The following is a 25,727-nucleotide window of genomic DNA, read 5'->3' on the forward strand; positions in this document are numbered from 1 at the left end:
GTAAGACTTCCTACAGGCCTACTGCGAGCTGAGCAAGACAGGAATAAACGGAAATTAGCGGACTGCTCAGATCTCTTTCTTAATCTACCATTTTCAATTGGACTTTTTATTGAAAATATATGTCTTATACTATTACCTGATTTAATAAAGTACCACCAAGTCCATACATAGTCTGTTCAGGAGAAAACTGTAGTATTCGTTGTCGTTACAAAACACCATGTGCATAACCTAAGGGTAACCAAAGGGAGCTGTGCTTTATGTAATCCTCCTCTCACCACACTCTCCCATCAGAAACATCACTTTGTAACAGAGACCACAAAATAAAGTATCTGATCCTACAAAGAAAAAAATCACTCTTCTATGAAAATGCTAACGGTCACAAGTTGAATAACTTCTCCCGTGACAAAAGAGTAAAATTTAACACCCTAAAAACCACTTATTGGTAACATCAGAAGCAATTTTACCACAAATGGATGTGTAACATAGTTGTTTATTCACAATGGGATCAGCTCCTGAACACTCGGGTCCAGCCAAACCCACCTCCTCAAAGTGCCAGGGACAGGCTGCATTGCATTCCTGAGGGTAAGTCTGTTAACTCTACCTTCCCCCACCAGGAAAATGCCTGTGGCGATTCAGAATGAGTCCACAAATTCTCTGACACTCCCTTCAAAAGGTGGAGCCTAATTCCCTCCCCTTGGTGTGGGCTGGCCTTGGTGACCAAGTGCTTGCAAGGGACAGAAAACAGTGGCAGTGAGGGTTTTCGGCTCTGGAGACACAGTCACAGAGGTGCCGGTATCCTGCTTGCCCCCTCTCTTGATCACTCTGCCCAGGGAAGTGGGGGACCTGTCGCAAGAACACTTCTGCAGCCTGTGCACATGGAGGCCCAGGGGGCAAGGAACCGAAGCCTCCTACCAAGAGCCAAACAGGAACTGGGGCCTCCTGCCAAGAGCCATGGGAGCGAGCTGCCTGCAGAGCAGCTCCTCCAGCCCCAGGCAAGCCTTCAGATGATTGCAGCCCCTACAAAATCCTGACTGCAGCCACAACCAACTGGGTAATGAGCCTACTCCACACCCTGACCCACAGAAACCGGGGGATAATAAATGCTTATTTGCTTTAAGCCACTAAGTTCTGACATAATTTGTTACACATCGGTAGATAACTAATATAATGCCCTCTCTCTCCTTTGCACCTTGGCAAGAGTAGACAGGGCTCAAGTTCACCCCTCGTTTGTATATATTTTACATAGATTTCCTTTCCTATACCCTCCAACCTTTAACAAGAATGTTCTATACTATCACAATAGTATTAAGGTACACGGGAGGAGGTCCATGAAGTATACTGGTTGAAGAGAAGAATTCCCATCAAACTTCTGAAAGATTTCAAAACTTAATAAACTGACATTTACATTTATGCCTCCCCCACTACCAAAACCAGACTTGACACGGCTTACAATGAAAAACTGGGATACTAAAATCAAGAGTTATTAAAGAGCTAACTAACAAAGACACGAGGTAGAGAGTTTCAAATTTAGATTTGTATGGAATAAAAGAAATGTCTTCATGTTTCCTGAAAAACCTCATTTTGGATGAAGGCATTCATTCTTATTGGCCCCTAGAATCATTTATAGCAAACAACTTGCCTCAAAGATAACAGTAGCCATGAGTTCCTGTCCAGCTAAGCTCAGAAATGTTAGCAACCTCTATTTCTACTCTTCCCCAAACCTGAGGGGGCAGCCCATGCAGTAAACACCTATACAGCCACATGCCACTGGGGCTGAATGAGTCACACTCCTTTTGGCCACACAGAATACAAAACTTCCTCACCCTCACCTAGCAGGAGGCATTCAAACTTCGGAGATGTAGGGGCCTCTGGTCACAGGACTCACATCTGATAAGTTCCACCTCCAAAGCATCTCACATGCCATGTCTAGCCTACTTCTAAAAATAACCTTCCCCAGCCAGAGTCCAAGGACAAACCGAAGACAAGCTAGAACTATGTGCTCTTAAGCCCAAATGGTCAGAGTAAATAAAACTATCGACGGAGAGAAAAAAATTCGCACTCAAGTCAGAAGAGAATACTGTTCCTATTCCAGGGGATACACATGTTCTGTTTCAAATACCTAATTTGATTTTGCCTGCAAGTTAACAATTAGAATATTTGTTTAGTGCTCAAGTTAGAGCTAAAACAATCATTAAAAAGCCATACTAATAGGGATCAAGCCATGGTGACTGTAACAGAATAAACAGACCTCACCCCTTTCATTATCAAAGACTCTCCCCTTCCCAACACTACTCGTGAGGATGTAGTTAACAGCAACATAACGTGACAAGTCATGGGACAAAAATAAACTGTAACATTAGCCCAGTTTTCTTACTAGGCCGTTTCTTTTATTAAAATGGTCCTACACTTCAAGTACTATTTTCCAAATACATTAAATTGATCCAGTAATAAAGTCAATTTTATGGCGATCTTAACCACCTCTGACAAAGCTATCTTGTGTAGTAGGAAAGATTTTACACAAAAAGTTAAAATTCCATATATCTCCTTTCAAAATGTATTTTTAACATTAATGCTTTGTTAATATTTCCATCTAATTGTTTTGATTATTTTTAAAAGGAAGAAAATTCTTATTGGAACAGGAAAACAGCATAAAAAAAGGAAAATTCTATGAGTAAAACAGAAAATGAAAAATTTCAATGCCATTAAAAGCAGACACACACGATCATTCGTGTCGTATGCCATTTGAAAAGGTTGTTTTATTATCAATGGAACTGATCACAATGAAACCATCTCTTACAACTAAAGACATTATAACGAATTTTCTTCACAGCTACAGAGAGACGAGATTTGCTGTTTCACATCAAATAGAACAGGCTACATAAATTCTTCTTCCTATTTATTGTAAAATATAATTTCATCTATAAAATCAGTCCTGAAATATTAAAACAAACAACAGACTTTATATCCTTTTCTTAATTTAGTTTAAACGGTCTATTCGCTAAAAAAGGGGGGAGGTTTGCAATCACACACATCTCTAGATTCTTTCACCATCTCAGCAGGTTCTCTCTATAAACGTTATGCCATTCATTCGAGAATGCTATCATTTTTCTGTAACTTTCCTGATCCCCTTTTCCTTAGTTTTCACCTAGCAAAACTGCATTTTCATTTTCAAGTTTTCCCTCTAAATTCTCCTTCTGAATTCCATTTTGCTGCTTTTCACTAAAGCTCTGTCAGTGTCTCTCACATCTCACTGTCAATTAATTGTTATAAGTGAGAAAAGGGCAAAAAATCTCCAAAGTTTAAATGATTGTTCTTTGACTATTTTAACATACTCCTGTTTTAACTGATCTAACACAAATTACAAAATTAACTCATCTGAAGTTCTATCACTTTTCCTTTATTTACCTTGCCTGCTTTTACTATCCTGCCTGCTGGTATAGGGTGTTAATGATTCAAATCCTAAAAAATGGGTAAAGGAAGTCAGGAGCAAAAACAGGACTATATATGAAGTTAGACTCTTCAAAAGGAAAACCAAAAAGACTAAGTTTCAATGTGCTCAATGTCTATAGTGTATAAGACTCATCTACAAAGTTCTGGAACACCTGAAATAAGCAACTTGCTTTTCAACTTTAAACACAGATGTTTTAGAACAAATTTAAAGTATTAATTTATACACCAAGGGACAAACTTACCAAAATGACGGAAGAAGTTAACATTTAAATTATATATAAATCCAATGGTTTAGGCAAATTCTAGAACTTTAAAACCATTTGAGAGGGGAGAGAAGAAGCACGTGGGTACTTCCTCAGCTACCAAGGATCGCCAGGGCACCCCTCCAACAAAGTACTCTTTCCTGCTGACACTGATAGGAAATGTCCCCAGGACAACATCTTACATACTCTCAAGTGAACAAAAAGATATGGGCAAATAAAAGGAGAAGAGGAGGAAAATGCGAAAAACTTCCCTACTGGAATTCTTTCCTCAATACCTGAAATTTAAGTCAGTAATCTAACAACGCTTCCCCGGGGCCGTTCAAGCCTCATTATCTTCTTCACCCTCGGATCACGGGATTATCAAATTCTTTCTCTACCACAAGTATCAGTATTTTCCAAGATTTTTTTACCCTAATTTCACGTTCATTAGCACTTCCTTAGGCCCATTCCTCACTAACTTTAGAAGCACATCCTGCTTAACACTGTTCAAAAATTATTTAAATACACTGTTTTCGTTGTCCCTCAGTCACAAACAAATGTAGATATTAATCAAACAGAATACTAATCTGTGATAGGAAAAAGCTGTAACCAAAGCCCTGTTAGACACAGTACGTCCGCTAGTTTCCTGTGACTGCATCTATTTCTATTAGAATTTTATGGATTAAGCACTGAAGATCCTAAAAAATAATATTCATTATGTGAACAGTATTTCCCAAGTATGACAGAAATATCACTAGTGGCGTTTAAAATAGTTATCTACCACATGTTGGGATTTTTAAATAAGTATGTATTATTCAAATAGATATTAGGAAAAAGTAACACACCAACCTATGACTCCACATGTATTACTTCTTATGACAATGCTAAGTTTTAAAAAAAAAAAAGTGAGAAAGGGGCCGGCCCTGTGGTGTAGTGGTTAAGTTCGGCACACTCCACTTCAGTGGCCCAGGTTCGTGGGTTCGGGTCCCAGGTGCAGACCTACACCACTCATCGGCCATGCTGTGGCAGCATCCCACATGCAAAATAGAGGAAGACCGGCACAGATGTTAGCTCAGGGAGAATCTTCCTCAAGCAAAAAAAGGAAGCTTGGCAACAGACGTTACCAAACAAACAGAACAACAAACAAAAAACAAGAGCGAGATAAAATGCTGTGGTATAAAACACAGCAGAAACGATGAAGGAGTAGGGAAATGACTTAAGTTTGGAAAATGCCACATCATACACACCTTATACATTTGCTAACTTTTCAATTATGTAAATTCTAGGAAATCAATAAAAACTAATAATTCTTAGCCCTAAGATCATTATTAAACGAGAGTGCTCTGAAGATCAGTCTCTCCTCCACTGCTGGCAACCTTCATAGTTGGCATCACAAATCCTCATTCACCAGTTTTCACATGAGTAGTAGCCTCCTTCAGATTACACCTCTAAGAAAGTACTGCAGCCTAATAAAATGTCCCAACTCTGTCACATCACACGTCTACATTCTGAGGAATAGATAACAGAATTATACACGTGGAGAAGGAAAACTGCAGAATACTAATTTTCTACATACTCAGAACCTGCCTTTCCTTTGAGATTTGGATACAGTGGCTAGAATCCATCTAACAAGAAGATAATGCCCTAATACCATACTGGTATAAAAAGTGCACTGACAACTGGCCAAAGCACAACAGAAGTCTCTCTCTCTCGCTCTGGTAAACTTCCCCGGCAGGTGTTCCTGGTCAGCAGGCGGTCTGTTCCAGGCCGACTCAGGGATCCTGGCTCCTTACATCTTGCAGCTCTGCCCTGGAGCTTCCTCGTTCCCTGCATTCAGCTGACTGAAGAAAGCAAGCCTGGAAGCAGCAGACTCTTGGTAAAATATCATCGAGACGTGCTCTGAGACAATTCTTCTCCATGTCCCAACCAGCTCTGCTTCCATCTGCTGACCTTTGACTTTCAGCATCTGGTCAGACATAACTAACAGTAGTCTTGCAATCTTGACTCAAAAGCAGTGCTGGGACCCAGGGCAGACCGCCCCCAAAGTATGCTACAATGGCACACTGATTATTTTGACTTAGTTATTTGAGAAGCAGCTGATGCAAAAATTGCATTTTGACCCTTTCCATTTCCCCCTGAAAGCAGCAAACGAATCTCCCATGTGAAAAACAGCTTCCTCACGAGGCTGACCCAATGGCATAAGGGTTAAGTTGGCGTGCTCTGCTTTGGCGGCCCAGGGTTTGCAGGTCCGGATCCCGGGGCGGACCTAGCACCGCTCATCAAGCCACACTGTAGCATCATCCCACATAAAACAGAGGAAGGTTGGCACAGATGATAGCTCAGGAACAATCTTCCTCAAGCAAAAAGGGTGGGGCTGGGAGAGGGTGGAATTCAGGGCGGAGAGGCCTGTATAAACACACCTTGTTACTTTTTTACTAATTTACCACCACAAGTCCAAACTCTGCTTAGATTGCTTACTAATGAAGCACCCAAACCTAAGTATCTTTGTCCTGTCAAATCCTCACAAATTTAGTGTTTCTGTGTGTAAAAAGTATAAAAGCTGCCTGCTTTGGTCACTTCTGAGCGTTAATTTTATGATCTCCCACGTGTACGCATTAAATTCGAGTTTTCTCTTTAATCTGTCTTGTGTTAATTTTACTATGAGGCCAGCCACAAGAACTCAAGAGGAATAAGGGGGAAATTTCCCCCTCCCGGACAGGGGCATCTACCACTTCCACTCATACCTGCTTCGCCGCAAGGGAATCTGAAAAGTGAAACCTGGAGCTGTAGAACTGTATCTTATGGAAGGACAGAACTGATTTAGATGGACAGCTAGCCATCTCTGCCACATACCAATGCCCAAAAATTATCATATCGCTTGTCACTCTACCATTAATGAAGGCTTTTCGAGACCTTCGACAACCTTTTCTGAGAAATGCAACTGTCCCTGGAAGAGCATGCCTGGACTTACTACCTCCACGTCTGTAACACAAGGGAACCACAGACAATACCAATCATTTATCAATTTAGCTAATCAGCCAAACATGAATCCCTTGGTCCCACCCATGGAGAGATCCTGATTAAGAGAGTCTGGGGTAAGGACAAGGATCTGTAGTTTCAGAGAGCTCCCTGAGTGATTCTGATGAGCCAGATTTGGGACCCCCTGGAGTAAAGTCCCTTCTAACTTCAAAAAAAAATAATATAAACCTAACATATATTTACTAGACAGAGAGCTGAAGTGTGGAGAAGAGGGGAAAAAAGGAGAAGAAAGGTGAATCAGGAAGGAGAGTAAACAAACTGCACTCAATAGGGATGTCACACAGGGATTCCAAAACAATCTCTCATGCAAAATGACTCTGAGGAATGTCACTTTTAGCAAACACTGCCTCCACCTCCCACCCTGAAATCCTAGGGTGTTAAACACCACCCATATGGAAAACCAGATTACAGACCCTGAAGATTCTTAATGAAAACCATTTGGTCTCATTTTTTGAAAGACTATAATTCCTACTACCTCTCCTCGAATGATCTAAATTGTCTAAGCTATTTTTAAAAGTAGATTACCACCTTAGTTTAAATTCTAATGGTTTTATAGTTATATGAACTTCTATAACTGTGATTTCTCATTCTAGAATAATTGATCCAATAATACGCATCAAATTCTGGTCCGGAATCCACGATCAGCAGAAATCACAAGTGAATTACACACTTTGAAAGAAGTGGTTTGTTGCTTGCTCTAGGTTTAAAACACAAAGTTTCCACTATCCTTAGTAACTGACAAGCATGCTGGGCTTTGGCTACATTTGATGATTACACTGATATTATTCCAAATGCATCAAACAATAAATATCTTTTTCCTATTAGGCTTCCTATTACCTTACTTGTTTTTATTTAAAACTTTTTGTGTTTTTGTTTAAAGGGGGGAAAAAGCATATAAGAGAAAATAAAAGAGAAATAGGAACATGCAACACATTGAAAAGCACTGGCAATTAAGACTGAGATTATCCAGCTTCAGCAAAATGCATCTGAAACCAGAAGAGCTGAAGTACTTAAAATTTGTTTCAAGAAGCCTATGTTCGGATCTCCAACAAGCACTACATGTGTCTCAAATGCAGACATCCCTGCTATGGAAGGCTGTCAGCTCAGTAAGGGGCTGACTCTGCTGCAAAGTATGACATTATACAATTACAAATGCTTGACAGTTCATGTGGTTTAGACAATTTGAGCACTCTGAATTGAATACCAACAAAAACAGCAGTGCTATTTGGTTTCATATAATTTGACTTATGGCTTCTGGAACATCTTTTAATTTTTTCTGTATTTGTTAATTTTAAGGAGTGACTGTCATACTACGGTGGCTTAAAATAAAGTTTACAATATAACCAATGTTTATCTAAGAAATAGTCCTCATAATATGAGATAATTATGATACAAAAAAAATTATCAAAGGCTAGAAAACAATAGGCAAAGGGAGAGTCCCCAAAAGTGCCCTTTTTAGCAACCAAACTGCCTAAGCAAAGAAGTAAGATTTCCCAAATCCTATGGTGTGATCTTACCAATTTCTAATGAACTGGAAGATGCAATCCTTAAAACTAAAAACAAAATGCAATTACTTTTCTGCTTTAGGGACTCAGCATCTGCTAGAATGACAGTCATATACGCTGGTTTAGAAACAAACCTACTAAGATAAAGAAAGCAACTTCAAAAATGCGGGTATATACAGCCTTCCCTCTCCACAGTCTTCCACACTCCCATTCCTATTTTGACTTTTCCTTTTTGTCTCGAAACTCCAACGCTCTCAGGCATAACACTCTTGTCTGGCTGTCCTCTCCCTCTGACCAGGTCTGACAGAGTGTTTAGGAGTCAGACAGCCTCTACCGTTTTCACCTCTGTATCCACACACACCTTTCCTCCCCTAGGAAACAGGAGGAGTCGTGGTACCAACCCCCATATGCTCACTGTGAGGCTCAATCCTCACTTATCTGAGGATAAACTCAGTATGTAATGTCCTTAGACCAGTGTTTGGCACCTGGCAAGTGCTCAGCAAGTATTAACCATCATCATCATCAAAAACAATCTTCTGTTTGATATCCCTACTGCTGAAAGTACTTCAGACCATAATGCTGCAAGAACATATCTTCCCCACCATCACCCCCACCAGATCTTTTTCATACAAACTGAATAGTCCCTGTGTAGACAGACTTCGCAAAAAGACAAGACATAAGTGTATGTTTTTTAAAAATTTGGCAGGTACAAAAAATAATTTGAATATGTGCGAGGCACTAAGCAAAACATAACAAAACCCTGAGTACAGATCACAGTTTAAGAAAATTAAATTCAGGGGGCCAGCCCCATGACCAAGCAGTTAAAATTCTGCACACTCAGCTTCAGGAGCCTGGGTTCACAGGTTCGCATCCCAGATACAAACCTACTCCACTCATCAGCCATGCTGTGGAGGCATCCCACACACAAAACAGAGGGAGACAGGCAACAGATGTTAGCTCGAGACGAGTCTTCCCCACCAAAAAAAAAAAAAAAAAATTAAATTCCTAATCTTTCAGTTCCGTTTCGGGATCCCTATCACCTTCTCTCTTCTAATAGAGCTACCCACTAATTTGAATGTGTTTGTAATTAATCTGTTTCATTACTTTGCCATATCTGTATTCCTAACAGTATGGACTTTTGCTTTACATGTTTCAAAACTTTAAAAAAGGAAAAACACTATGTGCATTCTTCTGGAAATAGCTTTTTTTCCTCAATATGATATTCCTGACAATAATCCTCAGTGGTGCATGTGGCTAAAATCCATTCAGTTGCACTCCTATAGGAATACAATTTATCCATTCTCCTCTGATGGACACTGCTTCCAGTTTTTGCCTTTTACAAACAGTGCAACTGTGAGCATTCTTGTCATGTCCTCAGGCACTCACATACATGCGTTTCTCTGGGGCAGCAGTTTGCCAATTTTAGCATGCATTAAACCACCTGAACGGCTTGTTAAGACTGAAAGCTGGCTCATCCCCAAAGCTTCTGATTCAATAGGTCTAGGGTGGAGCCCCCAATTCTGCATTTATAGTAAGTTCCTGTGAGATGCTGAAAACACAATTTAGAAGCACTGCTCCAGGATAAAGACCCAGGAGTAGAATCACTGGGTCAAAGTGTACATCCATCTTTAACTTTACTAGGTAATCCCAAAGTTATGGTACCAATTTGCAATCCCACCAGTTGTGTGTAAGCATTCCAGTTATTTCCGACCTTCCTAAACAGCAGACATTGTCAGATTTTTACACTGTTGCCAACCCAATGTTATGAAACTATACACCACGTTGGTCCTAAACTGCCTTTCCCTCATTACTAATGAAGTCGAGAATCTCTGCATGCAGGTTTCCTCTTCTGTGAGATGCCTACTTGGGTCATAGGCCCATTTTTCTATTGTTCTTACTGATTTGTCACTGTTTACCTTTCTAGATACAATCCTTTCTCAATAATACGTACTGAAAATATCTATTCTCACTTGTGACTTGTCTGCTCACTTTCTTGATGGTTTCTTTTCATAACCACAAGCTGTCAAATTAATGCTGTCAAAGCGGTCAATCTTTGCCTTTATGGTCTACACCTTCTGTGATCTGTTTAAGCAGCTCTTCCTTGTATTAGAGTCACACAATTACTGTCCTACATTGTCTTCCAAAAATTTCATAGTTTTGCCTTCTGTATTTAAGCCTTTAATTCCCCTGTAGTTGATTTTTCTGAATGATATGAATTAGAAATGTATCCCACTCTCAAGAAGTTTCCTATTGGCTAAGGCCCACAGATATGACCAACTATAACTTCAGAGAGGATAATGATTCCTGTTAACCCCTACCTTATTGAGGTTTATTCTGCTCTCTCATCGAGGCAAACCAAAAACTGGATAATTTCAATACGGAAAACTTGGAGGGTTATTAGCAAATTAGTCAGACTATGATCCCCACCCCACCATACTCCACGAAGAATCCTTAAAAATACCACACACACAAAAAAAAGAGGCCAGCCCTGTGGCCAAGTGGTTAAGTTTACACACTCGGCTTCAGCAGCCCCAGCTTTTGCCAGTTCGGATCCTGGCTGCAGGCAGGGCCATGGCACCACTCATCAGGCCATGCTGAGGCAGCGTCCCACAGAGCACAACCAGGAAGGCCTACAAGTACAATACACAGCTATGCACTGGGGAGCTTTGGGGAGAAGAAGAAGAAAAACAAAGATGCAAATCGTTAACACACAAAAAAATTTTTTTAACTCTAAATTTAGTCTTATTCTAAAAAACTGAAAGTTGAACATTGGGGAAAGTGTGGCAAAATGAGCATTCTCAACAGTACTGGCTGGAATATAAATCTATACAAACTTTCTAGAGGGTTATTTGCAATATATCAAAAGCCTTAAAATACATATCTTCTTTGAGCTATCAGTGACTCTTTACAGAACTTATCTTAAGGAAACAACTGAACAAAATACATATTTAGGAATATTCACCATGGAACTCTTTATAACAGAAAAAATTGGAAACAACCTAATCTCCAACAACGCAGGATGGGTTACAGACGAAGCCACTGCAGCACATCCATATACGGTCATGCGCCATCTAAGGACGTTTCAGTCAACAGTAGATCACGTAGATGATGGCGATCCCGTGAGATTAGTACCACAGAGCCTACATGTGTAGGAGGCTATGATAGAAGAAAATTTTATATATTGAGGTGTATGGGGAAGCCGTTCTGGTTTAAATGCGATTTGGACTAAATTTTATTTAAACCAAAGAAGCCTGACTTACAGCCTGTCAAATGTTCGTTGTATATTGTCCCAAAATAAAGAATGTACTCTTTTTTTTTCAATATTTTTTTTCTGCTTTATCTCCCCAACCCCCCCTGTACACAGTTGTATATCTTAGTTCCAGTCCCTTCTAGTTGTGGGATGTGGGACGCCGCCTCAACGTGGCCTGATGAGCGGTGCCATGTCCGCGCCCAGGATGCGAACCCTGGGCCGCCGCAGCGGAGTGCGCGAACTTAGCCACTCAGCCACAGAGCCGGCCCCAGAATGTACTCTTTGAAGGTAAGAACCAATGCCTCTCTTCTTATGACACCAGTACTTTTTGAAGGTAAGTGTCCTTTCCCATGACACTGGGGTCATGCTGACCCACTGTGTATGTACTAATCTATAACAAAGTATCTCCTTGAACCCTTGAAAGAATGTACCCCTGTCACACTTGATGTATGTCTGTTTGGAAATGGTATACAATGGTGCTGAAAAATCACTCTTCTTCACAGCACTTACGAAGGCTGCACTCCCTCCCAGGCTGCAGTCCTCAGCTTGGCTCGAGTAAAACTCCCCGCTGTAGAATGATTATTGATTATTCGTGTCAACAGCTCGACCATCTAGGTTTGTGAAAGTACACTTTATGATGTTTGCACAATGATAAAATCACTTACTGACACATTTCTCAGAACGTATCCCCATTGTTAAGCAAGGCATGACTATAGTGGAATACTATGATGATTACATAGCTGTGTTAATGTGGAAAGATGTTTCCAATAGTCTGGTAATTTCTAAAACCAGTTAACAAGATGCACATATGATATTCTTTTATTCTCAAATATTTATGGAGTGCCTTGTGTATGCCAAGCACCAAGCAAGTGACTGGTAAACAAAAAGAGATCTGTTCCCTGCTTCTAAGGAGCTTACGAGCTTTGGAGGGGGATGAGGGGGAGGGAGACAGGCCACATACATATCTTCCAACTGACTCCTGTTGGGATATTAAAGGGATATACAGTTTGAAAATAGAGACAATTTATATGTGTCTATGTATCTATGTAATCTCCAGCACTTCATCAGCATAGTCTACAAAGAGAACACACACACTCAGCTGTATGGACTAGGAAGTGGGTCAACAAGAGGATACTTGGAGCAACTGCCTTGTGATGAACTGAAGCACACAAATCTTCTACAAAAATGCTCTAGGGAGAATCTGAAGAAACGCAATGTAGTTATGGAAAGTCATCCACTGGAAGACAGATGCGAGACAGATCGCAGAACCACAGAAAAAGAATTGGAACAAAGAGCTTCCGCTGTTGACAATTCAAGACTAAGACTGACCAAGATCAGGTACAAGTTCTTGAACAAATAACTGTTCTTCTAGAAGTCTACAGCTTTACCCTTCCCTACTATGTTGGGATCTAACAAATAATAATGAAGCCTCCAAGATAAGAAAGATCTCATAATTAGGGTCAGGCTCAAAGGATTCTGACATTCTATATTCATTTCATTTAAACATCTGCACTACAATCAGTAAACTTACGAGAGTCATTAATTACAAAGGGAAAATTATTTTCTTTAGAGCACAGAAACATGTCAGACACCTCAACCAAGAGATTAAAAGTTAACATTCACCAGCGATAAGACCTATCTACATCACACATGTGCCAATATGATGCACTGAGAAGGGAACAACCTCACCACTGTGGTATTCTTGTCACAAATGCTTAACCCTCAATTTAATCATGAAAGAACACCAGATAAATCCAAACTGAGGGACATTCTGCAAAATACCTGACCGGTACTCTGGAAAAGTACCAAGGTCACGAAAGATAAAAAACTGTCATAAATTGGAAGAGACCAAGGAGACACCATAACTAAATGCAGTGTGGGCTACTGGACTGGATCCTCGACCAGAAAAAAGATATCGGGGTGAAACCCGAATAAAGACTTTAGATTAACTGTATCAACTGCCTGGTTTCAATAACCGCACTATGGTTACATAAGATGCTAACAAAGGGACGCTGGGTCTAAGGTATATAGGAATTCTCTGCGCTATTTTTGCCATTTTTTTCTACTTCTATAATCATTTCAAAGTAAAAAGTTTGTAAAAATAATTTCAGATGAATGATAAAGAGATATGGGGGATCACTCAATAACTCTTACATAAAATATGCTACCTCCTCGGGGCTGGCCCTGTGGCTGAGCGGTTAAGTTCGTGCGCTCCACTGCAGGTGGCCCAGTGTTTCGTTGCTTCGAATCCTGGGCGTGGACATGGCACTGCTCACCAAACCACGCTGAGGTGGTGTCCCACATGCCACAACTAGAAGGACCTACAATGAAGAATCTACAACTATGTCCTGGGGGGCTTTGGGGAGAAAAAGGAAAAAAAAAAATATGCTACCTCCTCCAATAATTGTGCTAAAAAAAAACCCAAGAATTGCAAATAAGGCATAAACAAGAATAATCTGTAAGTATTCACTAAAAACCTGTGATTGGGATAATCTAGAGAGCCGACTAACTTTCCTAGGGCACTGAAGTCTCTCCAGATAAATAATCTACCTCATTTTCCCTATTAATCTTTTTTAATTCAACTTATATTTATTTAACATCTACTATGGGCATGGAACTGCGCTGGGGCCTGATAAGATTTTGATACATTAAGAACATTTCAGTACACAAAATGAGAAAGAAAAACATAGAGTAACAAAACTGGAAGGAACTTTTCACTCCCATACAATCTAGCAATCAATACCGGCACCCTTTTTAGTGTGATTGCTGCTGGGAGCTCAAGTGTATCCCCTTTGCATAAGCGGTTCTGACCTCTACAATTATCTCCAAAAATTATCCCTGAAGATGCCAAAATGACTCTAAAACATACTCCATTTCTAGTACATTTTTCCATCTAATCATTATGTTGTTGGTGCATTACAGTACACAAAATTAAAGAACTTGATTCTCTGAACGTCAAGGAAGGGTCAAGCTGGTATAAACCCACAGACGTTTACTTACTAGCCTCTTAGAAGAGGTCAAAGGCAACATCACATAAGGCCGGGGTTCTCAAAGTGTGCCCTCAGAGTCAGCAGCTTTAACATCACCCAGGAACTTGTCAGAAATGCAAATTCTCAGTCCCAGTCCAGACCCGCTGATTCAGAGACCCAGCCCAGCATCTGCGTTTTCACAAGCCCCCCTAGCTGACTCTGATGCACCATCAGTTTGAGAACCACTGATGGAACAGCAGAAAGACTGGCCCCGTGAATCTGGAGGCCTGATTCCAATCTTTGCTCTCCACTCACCTCTACAATGCATTAGCCGCTCAGCTTCTGTGGGGCTCAGCCTCCTGATCAGTGAGGGAACTGCAATAGCTCACTACCACAGTCCTTACACCCTAATTTGATAACCATGAAAGCATTCATTTGTATAAGGCCTAAAAGTGAAAACACCACTGCAGTATTTCACCACGTATTTCTCTCTTTCATCCAAATGAAACAATTAAAATTTCTTCTTGGCATCCACCAGCCTCTGAATCAGACTTAACGTATCTACAATAATTTCTTCTGATTTTAAATAAAATTGTGTTTACTACTTTGCTGTAGCAAAAGCCATATAAATGCTAATTTTACAGTTTCCTATTTAGTTCTCTATCAAGCCTATTTTGGAGCAATTCCTCATAATAACAAAAATTCCAAGAAACCCACCTACTACAGACTGAATTGTGCACCCCGCCCCCCCTACACACACACACACACAATTTTGATGCCGAAGCCCTAATCACCAATGTGATGGTATTTGGAAATGAGGTCTTTGAGAGGTGCTTAGGTTTAGATGAGGTCAGAACGGTAGGGTCTCCAAGACGGGATCAGCGTCTTTAGAAGAAGAGGAAGAGAGACCAGAGTTCTCTCTCCATCGCTGCCATGTGAAGACACAGCAAGAAGGTGGCTGGCTGTAAGCAAGGAAGAGCCCTCACCAGGAATCAGCACCTTGATCTTGGACTTAACCTCCAGAACTGGGAGAAGTAAATGACTGTTGTTTCAGCCACCTGGGGTTATGGTGTTTTCCTAGAGCAGCCCACAACGACCAACACACTCACTCAAAATACCCCTCTGCGGTGGGCACAGTTCAGAAGAACTGTGCTCCAACCTCGCATAAAGAATGTGTGTGATCAGACCACTGAAGTACTCAGCAGCTATGAAAGAGAAAGAATTTTAAAACGTACAGATCTAGATACTTCCATTACTAAGAAACACAGCTTAATTTCATCTCCTAGTCATGGATTTATAAACCGCGATTCTTCTCACAGCCTGTGGAAACTATGACAAAAACCTCTCAGAGGAGATGTGAGAAAGACGGACAGAGGAGAATCAAATAAGAAGAGTCCGCTTTATAAAGGTTAGAGAGTTCTCTTCGAACACAAACCTAGGTAGCATGAATGTGGGCAGAAATGTCCCATCAATCAAGTGAATACCCACTAATCCTTGAGACCTAACTCAAATGCTGTATCCTGCAAGCTCGCGCCACTCCTTCCCAGGCAGTCAGACATAAATCACTCTGTGCTCCCCTCTCTCCATTTCAGCACTGAGCAAAAGGCACTATACTTGTTTATGGATCTGTCTCTTCCACCACACCTTGAAATCATCTAGGGCAGCGTGTTACTCTCTCCAGCACCTAGAATGGTGACTGGCATGAAGCAGTTTGCTCAAGTGGAGCCACTCTGCTTTGCTGAATACAAGTGGAACTCTCTGTGCTATCTCACAGCTTTTCTGTAAATCTGAGATTATTCCAAAATAAACAGGTTTTTTAAAAAAGGCACCAGGAGCCACTGTATTATCAGTAATAATCACACCTGCCTTACATGTCACGCAAGAAGACACCAGCTACTAGAGAGCCTTGCCTCAGTGTTTTTCACACGTGCCAGCAGGAGTCAGTAACCTTACATGTAGCAAACTTGAAAAACAATGAGTCACAAACACTTGAGACGCTAATCCTGACCTTAACTTTGGTGAAACTGTTTAACTTTAGTCTCAGTTTGTGAAAAGGGAATAGTAATTCCGACCCTACAAGGCTGCCGTGCTACATGAAGTCTACAGAGTATACATCAAATGAGCTCTCCTAACGATGTTCTAATCAATACGTGTTAGTGACTTTCCCCAGGCAGTGCTGCATCTGGACTAACGCTTCACCGCAAACCAGGTGCATACTGTAACTAGTTCCACCGGCACGGACTGTAAAGTCCCGACACAATCACCATTCGGGCTATGATTACCTAGAAAATAATCCTACATATGTGTCCACAGATGCCAACCCTGCCAAGATGTCCTAGTCCAGAACCCCCCACCCCAATAAACAGGCTATTCAAAACTCAACGCAACCGCAGGGGTCAGCAGCTCCTAGCACCCACCTCCCCCCGACTAAGCTCCAGAAAGCGGGCACGCACCCTCAGGCCGTGCTCGCCCACTAGGAAGAGGTGGGTATCTCCAGGGACGATCCCGCTGCTGCCAACAGCGACGTGCGGCAGCCTGGGGTCTCCCGCTAGTTGCTGAGAGCAGCGGGACCCTGAGTGGCCAGGACCGTCCACTTCCAGGCGTGGTGCTCTCGGGCACCAGCATCCTCAACCGAAGGAGGCGCGGGTGGCAGCAGCGCATCGGTGCGCTGGGGAAAACAGGGAGTGGGCGGGCAGCCACGGACACCACCGCCCGGACTAGAAACCGACACCGGGCAGCTCCCCGCCTGGGCGCCCGCGTTCCAGTCGGAGAAGCCAGGCGGTCGGAAGCGCCCCGACTGCGTGCAGGGGTGCGTGGGGCGCCCGGGGCGCCGCTCCCGCGCCGAGAGCCCGGGCCCGCGGGGAAACGGAGGCCCGCCGGGTCCCCGAGAGCACGGCTCGCGGAGCGAGCAGGTGACGGCGGGGGCAGGGCGGCTGCGACGCCGCGCGGGCGGCGGGCGGGCGGCGGGCGAGTCTGGGCGGCGTCGGGAGGGACCGGCGAGCGGGGAGGGGCGGAGGCGGGGGGAGGAGGGAGGAGGAAGAGCGAAGGGCCCTGGCGGGACTCCCGGCGCCCAACTGCCCGGGCCTGAGCCCTCAAGCCACCGCCCCCAGGACCCGCGCAGACGCTGCACGGTCCCCGCCTCCAAACCTCCCCCCCGGCCCGACCAGAGAATAACTTACCCGTTTGCCGACGGAATCGCTCCCGCTGGCCCCTCGGACTGACTCCTCCGGCTCGTCGTCTTCCGGAGATGAAACCGGAAGTCCCACCCCTCCCCAAGAGGAAAACGGAAAGCCGAAGGAGTCAATCTAAGGAAGGGGAGACGCGCGTCAGGCTGAGAGGCTGGCGGCGTCTGACCGGGAAGGCCACCTGGCGCTTCCAGCGGCTCCCCGAGCGGGTAACCCCCGGGCGATCCCGCCTCCTCCCTCTCCATTCCTGGAGTCATCACTGGGTGGTCATCTTTATCCATGTGCATATGCTTCTTTGGTAAAATTTTTTAAAGCAAATACTTAAATTTCTCTATCCCCAACCTCTTTGTCTTCTTATTACTAGTTAATTGGTCTTGTGACTAATAACTGGGCGGATTTCTGTCACCCCTCTGAATGTAATCTGTCTGGAAAATACTTCCTATCTGGCTCCCAAACCACAGCAAGACCCAGGTAGCCACATGGCTTGGGTTTGGGTAGAAAACGTGGACCCATCAATGAGAGCTGGGGAGACCCATCGTGACCCGGGGAGGCAGAAAACCACGGCTCTGGACTCAGGCATCCCAGGGTTGGAATCTCCTAGATTCAATGACCTCATTCGTCCTCCTCCTCTCCTCACCTGGTGGCAGCTGAATAATTGACCAAGACACTGCAGGTCTCAGAGATTCAGCAGGAATGAAGATCAGCAAATACATCTTCTTATTTGGTGACTTGGTAAAACTGATGTTCCCTTGCTCAGAAATGGTTCTATTTTACAACCAACTTTTGTTAATTGACTACTATGAACACCCTTGTTAAAATATAAATTGGCGTCAGAAACCTCGTGTACAGTTAGTCCTTGGGACCTCTGCCAAATACATCAGGTAGGTCCACGGAATCTGAAAACCTCACAAGATTCAACCAAATCTGGCGAGCGTGGACTGTGCTTAAATAGTAAAGAGTACCAAACACCTGCGAATATTTAACCAAGAGGACTTGATGTTGTCCAGCACCAGAGAAGAAGTGGCTCCTTATGGATGCCTCAGCGAGGCTGATGCCACAGGTGGGTCCCGTTTCTGTGACAAGAGGCAGGGTAAGCTGGCCCCATGATCCAGCCGTTTTAGACATGACGCAGCAAGCTTTAAAACTGACATTTCAAGCACCCACAAAGAGATGGAATGTGTGGCACTTTGTTTTTATTTGGAATCATAAGAGAAACATTTTTAATAAACCCTTAACTTCTTCTCCATTAATGCTATTTAAATAGTGAATTCATAAAGACTGAAGTGATTTGTTTACTTATACTTAGCTGTAGAAAAATTACATGCTTTTGTTTATTTGTTTACACCATCCAATCCAATCGAGCCAAACAAGCTGGTCGACTGAAATGACTGATGAATGCAACCTGAGCTGACAGCTTCAAATTTGGGATGTGTTACTGATGTCAGGTTGATCAGTTCTCTGTCTAAAATTGATGCTATTTAAAGCTTTGAACAATTTAGATGTAGTCACTGAGTAAAATTCCAACGGGGTGAGAGAAATTCCATCAGGGCTGATTCTGCTGTGGTGAATTTCCATGTGCGCAGGTGTCAGAGGGAGAGTGGCCTCTACCGATGGGGTAGTGAGACAGAACAGGATGCAGGAGGGGCGGTGGGCTGGCGTCACTCACAGCAAAGGTAAAGAGGCTTAGAATAAAAATAGACGCATCTTCTCACAAGGAATCCCAAATGGCATAAGAGTGTGAATATTGGTCATTTCTGTTTCAAAACTTTTCAAGAAAGGAAAAAGTGAAGGGGAGGCAAGAAGTTAATATGTATCACGCTTCAATAACTCATCTGAAAATGAACCCCCAGGGAAATCATGGTAGTCGGTGGGGTAGACCAATGTTTTTATTAACAATATAAAAGGAATGTGTGGTGAAAGCAACGGTGACATAAGTACTGACAGTCAGTGGATGAATGATTATGTGTCCTGAGCACCTCAGGACACAGCAAACTAGAGCAATTCCACCAATCAAATGGCAAGAGAAGTCTAATCGAAGAACCATCCTTGTGCTGGAAGGGCAGAATGAGTCCAGTCCGGGGACTACTTCGGCCAGACTTGGGGAAATCAAGTTGTTGAAGGTAGCTGTGACTTTAGAGAGGTGTGCAACAGAGACATTAAGCCATTTCCGGTGTCTCTACCTTTAAAATAGTTTATTACTGGTCCAAATGTCCAAAGACGTATTAAAGAGGGAAAATATTATTTACTGGACAGAAATTCTCTGGATATTTAGATTCTATTGCTGTCCAGGGATGTGAGAGAGGGGATATGTCAGCAGCTCAGATGTAAGCTGGAAGGTTCCCGTCATTGTTAATGCAGCTTAGCCATCTCTAGGAAAAAGGCAGCAAATAATTGGGATCCCTCTATGTAGTTCCACCTAACAAAAGAAGAAATAAAGAGAAACTGTTATTTCCATTCAAATAATGGAGGAAAAGTAGTCTACAATTTAAACAGGAAGATTTGATGACATAAATTCAATCTACAATACGCGGCATGTCGGAAGGTTACTGATGTGGACACCCTGTGGTTTGCACACTGAGAGATCAGCCCCCTCAAGAACCTGCTCACTGTTGATTTTCTCCTTCTGCGCGTGCTCTCCATCGTCCACAGTGCCCAGCGGGAGCATCATCACACTCTTTTGGATGACATCCTGGAATATATTGGCAATTGGTATGGTTGATCCATCCCGGATCATATCTGGTTCTGTTCCAAACACTGAAACACAGGAAAAGAAGGCATTGAATAAATTAATGAGAAGACTACCCCCAGTGATCTCCGCAAATGTCGTGTTCACTTTATCTTTCTTTCTTTTTTTTTTTTTTCCCACCATGAAATTTGGTGGCTGGGATAAGTAAGCGTCTTGATATCATGCAATTTATATTCTAAAATAGTCAATAGAGTCAAGAAGAAAACTGTGGTTGCCTTACTTACTATTATCTACTTTTAAAAAATATTTTTAAATAATATTTTAAACTAACGTTAGCCTTACAGAAAAGTTGCAAAAGTAGTACAGAGAGAGTTCTCATATATTCCTTACTCTGCTTCCCCTAATGTTAACATCTTACATAACTATTGTACAATTATCAAGAATAGGAAATTAACATTGGATAATATTATTAACTAGACTCAGACTTTATTTGAATTTCACTCTTTTCCTTCTGCTGTACCAGGATCCAATGCAGAATCCCACACTGCATTTTGTCATTGCTCCTTAGTCTCCTCTTGTCTGTGACTGTTTCTCAGTCTTCCCTTGTCTTTCATGACCTTGACCCTGCTGAAGAGTACTGATCAGTTGTTTTGTAAAATGTCCCTCAGTTTGGGTTTATCTGACGTTTTTTCACGATTGGAAGAGGTCACGTGTTTTTGGCCAGAGTACCACAAGAAGATGTACCTACCTACTTTTATGGTTGCTTCACGAATTAAGTATTAGAAACACTACTATTAAATATTAGGAACACATGTCTTGGGTGTTTTGTAACCAACATATGAATAAATCGCTGTACTCAACTTTCACCTGAATGTTGCAGTGTTTGTACTCAACTTTCAAGGTATCCCAGGAAACAGTTTTAATGGATATCCTGGGGTTTAGAAAGAGATGAGTTGAAACCTTCTAGGCTATAGGGAAAGTTGCCAGAGATGGAGTGGGAATGAAAAATAAATGAAGGCACAAAAGGGAACATGCCGTGTCTTCTGGATCCACAGAGCAAGGTGTGAATGTGAATAAAGATGATGTACGCTCGTGCATTGCTTAATGACAGGATACATTCTGAGAAATGCATCGTTAGGTGATTTAATTGTTAGATGGTTTAATTGTTGTGTACTCACACAAACCTAGGTGGTATAGCCTACCACACGCCTAGGTGATATGGTGCTAATCTTATGGGACCACTGTCATACATGCAGTCCGTTGTTGACGAAAAACTCATTATGTGGCAGACGACTGTCCTTTGCTGGCAGGACTGGTTTAGCACACAGACAGACAAAAAGGTGCCTTATGCATTCCTGCATTTTCCTGTACTTCGTGTCTTTACTGTTGAATTTGACATTTCAATCACACATCTCTCTTCAGCTGGCATTCCATTTAACTTCCTAACTCTTCTTCCTCATTTCTTCACCCCCAAAGTTTACTGGTAAAATACTGCTACAATTGAGGGCAGTGGGGATGATTGTGTAGAGAAGTAGGGCTCTCGGTGTTGGACTTGTCCTCTAATTTTTGATGTCTGTGTCCCTTGTACTCATAGACGCAGAGAGTTAGTGCTCCAAGGAGGTCTGGAGGCCATTAAACCCAGACCTCTGTGACCGGGAAGAGCAAGTCCCCACAGGGCAGCGCGGTGCCAGCTTGCTCGCTCCACCACAGTTTAGCTTCTTCATTTTTAACCCCAGAGGACTTCCTTTACTTTCGTGCAAGTTCAGCTGTGCTTTTAAAAGTTTTTATGTATCGGCCAATATTTCCATGAGTTTTGCAGAAGGAGGGTTGGGAGGTTTCCAAGTCCATCATTTTCCCCCAAATTCAGGTCTCCAGAACGTGAGTTTGAACCCCGGCTTTGCTACTTCTAGCTGAGTGCCCTCCAGCAAATTATTTAATCTCCTCGCGCCTTAATCTGCACCCCGGGGAAGGCTGTTGGGAGGATTCATGAGACAGTGTGTGTAAAGAGCCCTGAACCACACCGTTCACCATCAGTAATGCGGCCCATATAAAAGGAGAGTCCACAGTGAAGGTTTAAAAGTGTCTGCTTTATCTACAGCCCTACGGGGTACCACCCCTTGTTCCCAGTGTAGACCAGCAATCAAAATAGCATAAGTCTAACCTGTTTTGATGGCTCTTTTTGCTGCAAGATACTGATTATCTTTAACATTTGTGATCCGTGGGTGTAGTCCTGGTGCCATAGAAACAACCATCTGGTTGGAACGATTTCTTTTGGAAAATGTATATTCAAGATGCTGCTTTACCTAAAGGTAACATTTTCAGTTGTAAGAGAAAATTTTGAGTAGCTCTCATAGCCTTGTATCAAGAAACTGATTGGAATCCCAAGCTGACGCATTCAAGCGTTCTGATTTTCCCTCAGCTCTTCCACAGGGAGGACGCGGAGTGAGCCGGGTCTCCAGGACGGAGAGCTGCGCCCAGTGTGAGGAATGCTGGCTCTCACTCCCACCCCTCCCGAGACCCTCCAATCCCCCCTCCTGTCCCCACCCCTCCCCGACCACAGTGTCTCACTGTTAATGTCGGCTTATTATGAATTTGGGTAATTATGAAACCTTGAATGATATTGTGGGTCATACAAATATGATGAATGTTTGAGGTAATTATGAAACACAGTACAAGTAGAACTTCTCAATTTGAATATCCCTCTTTTTGGACTTATCAGTATCTTAAGGAATATTTTGGGAACATTACACACTTGGAAATTTCCAAAAAGTGGGAGCAACTTCACGCTAAGCTGTGAAGGAGGCTCATTGACAGCATCTTTCTCTCTCCCCTGGGCTCCATTCCGGTTGCCATTATGGAGATCCACCAGAGAAAAACTCCATACTCTGAAATATTCATCCCTTCGACAAACATTTAAGGCACACCTGTCACGTGGCAGGAACTGTTCTAGGTGCTGGGACATAGCTGTGAGCAAGACGAAGACCATCCTGCGCTCATGTAAAGTGTGTGCTGTGAGGAGGAGGAACAGTCCATCCAGAAAGGGAAGGAGGAAGGAAGATGGAAACAAAAAAACGGAGGGACGCAGAGGGGAAGGAGGATCTTTGAGAATGTAATTAGCGCTAAGACGACGATAAAAGCGGACAGTGGATGGAGAGAGGGCGCCGAGGTATTCCTTGAGCTCCCTTCCTCGGAGTCTACCTTCTGTGCAACTTGAGGTGCACTGATGATAGGTCGATACTTCAGACACACACCTCCTTCCAGACACAAACGTTTTCATTAAGGTGGCTGCTTTCAGGGGGTTGATTTCAGACATCATGGACAAACTAACGCTGGGGGTAAAGATTTTCCGGCTCAGTCCAGCCGTAGACAAGTAGCTTCTCCGTCTGTGTGTAAAACCCATCTTGCCTTTTTATGCACCATTTAGTTTTCAAAAATTTCCCATCACTCCAACTCCAAATGGTTATTTGTCTGATGACTGTAATTGCATATAATTGAGGAAAGAGATTTTTACTGAACAAAAATCCTATTGGTTTCTTGACATTTGCTCCAGTCCCTTCTGTATTGGAAAAAAGTGATACTTCAATGCTAACAACTGAGTTGCTCACTACTGTGTGGCATGTGGCTCTCAGGAACGGCGCTGCTGGACAGAAGAACAATGCACGTTTGTTACCTGTGTTTCCACCACGGACATATTCATGTGAGGGACTAGACGGATTGAAAATTTTCCTACAACTCGGCCAGCTATGACTGTTTTAGCTCCAGGCTCCTCAAAGGCGCCCTCAATCCCGTGAATAGAAAGAGATGGGTACCTCCATAGGTGCATTAGAATTTCCTCCTAAATTGAAATAAAAGTATTTTATTGTATGAAAGAATGTTTAATTAAAACTCAGTTGAATTGTATTGCTTGCATCACCAATTTCTGTACATCTGTGACACGGTTAATGGCAAGTTAATTATCGCCTCACTTAGATATGTCTGGACAAACAGTACAAGTGGACTTTCCCCTCAGGACACGAGATCTCTGCTGCCTTCGCCTGCCCAAGCCACTCCCATTGGCGAGGGCCCCTCGTCGCTGAAGTTTGCAGTTACTAGATGGCAAAGGGGCCCTTTCAGAAACTTGGGTTCAGTTATAAATTTCTATCCCAGTCATTGCAATGATAATTTGTGTGCTAAATGTATTTTATTTTTCAGAAGGCTTCAAAGAACTCTGCAGATGTTTGAGCCAGTTTTCAATCTTGCTATGGCCGCTGTAGAGCTAGTCTGAGGAAGAGCTACGCTTCATGATAATAAACTCTATCACTCTCTTCTGCATGCTTCTCCCTCTCTTGGCTGTTCCCCCAGGAACCAGCCATAGCTAGCAAACACCCTAGCAGGCAAGCGTTTTAAAAAGGAGGAGGAGGGGGAGGAGGAGGAGAAGGGAAAAGGAAAAAATCTAAATTTGCCAGTAACGCTTTCGGCTTTGGGTCTGCTTATTACACCAAGGCAGCAGTGACGTAGCAGTCTACAGATTAGCCCCTAAGTCTCTTGGTTTTGTCTAGAAAAGTGAACAATTAGGGTCATGGAGCTGGAATAACCTCAGACTATTCTCAATCTTTAAACAATTAGGGAGCCCAGCTCACCGGCTGCAGGCCGGCTTGGGATTGAGTCCAGAAAACTGATTTGGAAAAACGCATCTGTGAAATGAGCAATTGCTCCACGGTTAGGTGCCTGAGTCCGGTGCCAGTGGGACCCCAGATAAAGGTCTGCTTGGTCTAGACCACAGGGAAGTGGCCTTGAAAGTGAAAGTCCCCCCTGGAATTAACATCTGCTTTCAGTTCTAAGATGTGCAGATAAACAGGACACGGTAAATTAAGCCTTGGGAAAATATTTGTTACCATCATTCTTTGTTCAGATTATCCATCAGCTTGTGATCATACCTTGGTGTCAAACAGAAATTTCTTAACCTGGCTGCTATTCCGGTATTCTTCTAGGTCCAGGTCAATGGCTTCGTACATTTTTTTTTTTTTTCCTCTTCAGTAAGAGGAGCCACGTGGTCATAGATTCCAGGGATCAGAATATGACCCGATGAGTCTACAAGGCTACCTACAAGATACACCCAGGAAACAAAGCCACATGGAGTCACCAGTATGCTGATGTTCTGGCCCTGGAGCAGGATCATGGGGGACTCTCCTGGGCTTGCAGCAGACCTTGTGACCGGCCCTGGTGCCCACAGCAGAGCCACTGACAACAACTCACATCCCAGAGGTGATGGTCAGAAGAAAGAGCTGGTCACCAGGCAAACTCAGCCTGAGTTGGACCCGCGTGAATGTCCGCCTTGTCAATGGAGGGATGAAAACACACGGCTCTGCAGTAAATTCCATTGGGTATGACTTACCTGCATTATATCCCAGTTCTCAACTCC

The 25,727-nt window shown here is 42.9% G+C and overlaps 1 pseudogene; it reads right to left on the minus strand.

Annotated features, from left to right (window-relative positions):
- The window catches only part of LOC139039727 (ligand-dependent nuclear receptor corepressor-like protein pseudogene), a 56,545-nt pseudogene extending 38,840 nt beyond the window's left edge, over positions 1 to 17,705 (minus strand).
- Positions 17,706 to 25,727: the final 8,022 nt, after the last annotated feature.

This window comes from Equus asinus, chromosome 12 (genome assembly GCF_041296235.1).
Source record: "Equus asinus isolate D_3611 breed Donkey chromosome 12, EquAss-T2T_v2, whole genome shotgun sequence".
Lineage (NCBI taxonomy): Eukaryota > Metazoa > Chordata > Mammalia > Perissodactyla > Equidae > Equus > Equus asinus.